At 37.0% G+C, this 3774-nt stretch overlaps 1 non-coding gene across 1 annotated transcript; it reads right to left on the bottom strand.

Moving 5' to 3' along the window:
- Window positions 1–3387: 3387 nt before the first annotated feature.
- Window positions 3388–3494, bottom strand: LOC142182374 (small nucleolar RNA R71). The gene has a single exon (XR_012711210.1). It is a non-coding gene; the product is annotated as a small nucleolar RNA R71 (small nucleolar RNA).
- Between the last annotated feature and the right edge of the window lie 280 nt (window positions 3495–3774).

Below are 3774 nucleotides of genomic sequence, written 5' to 3'. Positions count from 1 at the left end.
GCAACAAAAAAGGTTAGGCTAAGAAAGAGTAGATTATCAGATTTCCGGTAACGGAACCAATTTGTTTAACCAAAAAGTGGAATTTCAGTCAAAGCTTTAATTTAGAACACGGGTTACTAATAATCAAAACTGAATAATCGAATGTGATTTTGCTAACAATAAGATAGACAAAAGAAAACAAAGTAAACCAGTATATTCAGATGATTTTTCGTGCCCTTACAAATGATCCATTCTCTCCTTTTTATAGCTATCTTAAAGATATACGTTTTGCCTTTGTTATAATTAGGCCACTATAGACAATTAAAGGCATAAAATGCTACGTTACATAATCGTTGTAATTTAATACATATTCTATAACGTTTTTAGTATTTATTGCTTGTTAAATACTGTATGTGTACTCTCTTATGTTGTCAGATTCGTTCTCCTTGACTTTTGAGTATAAATAGGTACAGACGTTGAGTCTTTTGAATAACTGCTCGTGTCTCTACTTGCACCTTCTGCTCGTATCTATTGCAACTCATGCCTCTTTACCAATCATCACTCTTTGACCAGTCTTCATGTCATGACACGTCATCTTTCAATCACTTTAATATGTAAATTCGATTTTCCCAATACAATAGGCATTGAGAAAGGAAAAAACATTGGCTTTGGGAATTTCAAGGCATCGTATTTGAATGAAATAAGTGCGCGCAAGTTAATTTAGCAGCTATTTCATCTGTCTCAGCTAAATATTTTTTACCTTTCTCAATTTTAAATTTCTAGTAAGTCGCAATTTTTATACGAGTTATAACTTCTAGTAAAAAAATTTCTTGTTTGGTGTATCTAAATTTTAATTTATGAACCCAATCTAGGTGAAAATTATGCAACATGTTGAAGTTAATCTGCTGCTCACATTTTGTTACAGAAATAGTTGACGGTGCGCTTATTGACTAAGCATACAGAAATTGTTATGGAAACTAAGTTGTTTGAAGGACTAACAACGAAATAGCCTTTATTTGTCTAAACTATTTTTCGCTACACTAGTACCACATTGTTACTTCAAAATTTGTAGCCATGGATATCGCTGATGATGTAATACTGCCAAGAGTTTTTTTTTTGGGAGCCACAAGGATGGGCTACAACCCTATGATACTGCCAAGAGTTGTTTTATAATATTACTTCGAATATTTTTTTAGCTTTTGAGAAATATTTAAGTTAATGTGTTCAAGTGGAAGAATGTTTAAACTTTTACTAGTCTTATATTTAAGATTTTATATTTATTCGTATCACTTCATTTATTTGAGTTGGTATTAGTGTAGCACCTTTGATATGATTAGAGGAAGTTTGGAAAAGCTCGAAGTTTTGAATTCCATTGATGACTCCGTTGATGTGTCATGTATGATTTAGAGGTTAGAAGAAGAAGTGATAATAGACTAGATTTATGTAATTTGGCGATTGTTTATGCCCCAACTTAATTATGTTTTAATGTTATAATATAGTTAAATGATGAAAAATGGACTCTAATTGTGAATGTCACACGTTGCAGGAGTGAGGAGCTTGTATGAGGCCTTAAAGCTATGATTGGAGCTACATTGAAGCAAGAAAAAACCTCCTAGGAGCTGAGTACGCAAGAAGACGAGAAAAAAAATAGTTAAAATGAAGGCCTGGACTAGTGCGACCGCGCTAGACCAGATGGTCGAGGCAGAATGATAGGGCATTAGCGCGGCCATTAGCGCGGCCGCGCTAGCACAGTTCCGGAATATTAATTTTCAAGGATAAACTTGGAAGTCTGGGGGAAAAATTCACTTAACCTATAGAAGGTCAAGCTCTCCCGAGGAAGGGCTATGTAGCTTTTCATAACTTAGTGCAAGAAAAGGAGAGGCAAGAGGCAAGGAGGAGAATTCAACATCAAGTTCTTCCTTTCTTCATTTTTTTTTATGATTTGTGATGAATTTGATTATTGTTGTGATGAACACTCGTATGAATAGCTAAATATTTAGTCTAAGGTTTGATGGAACCTATTGAAGGATGAACTTCTTGATTATGTTAATATAGTTTGCCATTTTAATCTCTATTTGTTCAACTACGTGCTTGTTGTAGTTAATGAACAGAATCCTCAATTAGCTGTGCCTATTTAATGTGCATAACTCGAGAGAGAGTGCATATTTAGATAATTATTGAACAACACCACTCCCAAAATATATGAGGGATCAATAATTGCGGGTTTAAAGGAGGGATTAGGGATAACGAAGCCTTGGGTGTAATCTAAAGTGAGCTGTAGTAAATAAACCAGCTAGCGTAACTCGGGAGAGTGCGTCTAGTAGATTATCGTAATTACTCAGGAGAGATTTACAGTAGTAAGAATGCTCAGGATTGATAGAGATGATTTGGTGAATCTATGTGAAGTATAACGGAAGGGAGTCCATCAATAGGGGAAATCATAGCCTTAGAACCTTCTCTTAATAGTTTGCAACTCAATTATAGTTATTTTTCAGTTGCTTATTTACATTCATTCGTAGTTAGTAGAAATACCCTCAATTGTTATTTACAACGTTTGAGCAGTTGATTCCATGGAATTTAGTAAGTCTAACGAGAAGTAATTGATAGGTTAATTCCTTGTGGGTTCAACTCTGGCTAAATACTCAGATTATATTTGCAACGTCTGCGTGTCCTTTATATAAGGCATAGTTGGGTGTGATCAAATTTTGGCACCGTTACCGGGGAATTTAGCTGTGTTATCAATTACCATTGAAAGAAGTACAAAAAAAATCTTAGTCTAGTCAATTTTCTCTATACCCAATCTTTACATTGAAATTTTAACGTCTGTTGACTTGGTTGCACAGGTGCATGCCTAGAAACTCATCGAGATTTGGTGAAGTATTTGAAGCATTATCAGATCCCGATAAAGTTTTCAAGGCCTTGAACCGGGCCAACTGGAAAAACAAACAACAACAAACAACTGAACACTTCGAGACAGAAATGGGAGATCACGAAGAGAACCCAGCTGTACCAATAGCGCCAGTGGCACCTCTTGTGCCAGAGGCAGCTCTCTATGACTGGACACAACCCACAACTGAAAATCTGGCCACCTCGATTTTAGTCCAACAGATACAGGCTGAATCATTCCAAATCACGAATAACATACTGCACTTGTTGCAGAACAAGGGACTATTTTCGGGGTCACAAGTCGAAGATCCTCAACAACACTTGAAGAATTTTCTGTCAATCTGCAAAACCCAAAGGCAACCCAACGTAACTCCGGAAGCAATCAAGCTGTTACTGTTTCCATTCTTAGTGACAGGAGCTGCCCAGACCTGGCTAAACTCACTCCCCATAAATTCCATAACAACTTGGGAGGAGTTAGTCAAGCAATTCGTGAACAAGTTCCACACTCCCAACAAAACCGCTCAACAAATTGATGAAATTTTGAGTTTTAAACAGAGACCAATGGAGACACCGCATGAAACATGGGAACGATTCAAGGGGATGCTGGTTATATGTCTGCACCATGGTATTCCAGATCTGATGTTGGGGCAGCAGTTTTACATGGGATTGTCAGATAGCGTGAATAACATTGTTGATACTTCAGCTGGCGGAGCATTTTTGAGCAAAACATGGAGAGAAGGCCGGGGTCTACTTGACAAGATGGCACAGAATTCAGGATGAATAACCAGGAATGCACCTATCACTCCAGTGGTGCACTCAGTGCCCTTAGATCCATCCAACTCTATGGCTGAACATATGGCCACCTTATTGACAAAGATGAGCATACTCACCAAAAAGGTGGAAGAGTCA

This window comes from Nicotiana tabacum, chromosome 6 (genome assembly GCF_000715075.1).
Source record: "Nicotiana tabacum cultivar K326 chromosome 6, ASM71507v2, whole genome shotgun sequence".
Lineage (NCBI taxonomy): Eukaryota > Viridiplantae > Streptophyta > Magnoliopsida > Solanales > Solanaceae > Nicotiana > Nicotiana tabacum.
Note: the sequence above shows the minus strand (reverse complement) of the source record. Positions and strands in the feature narration are given on the sequence as shown.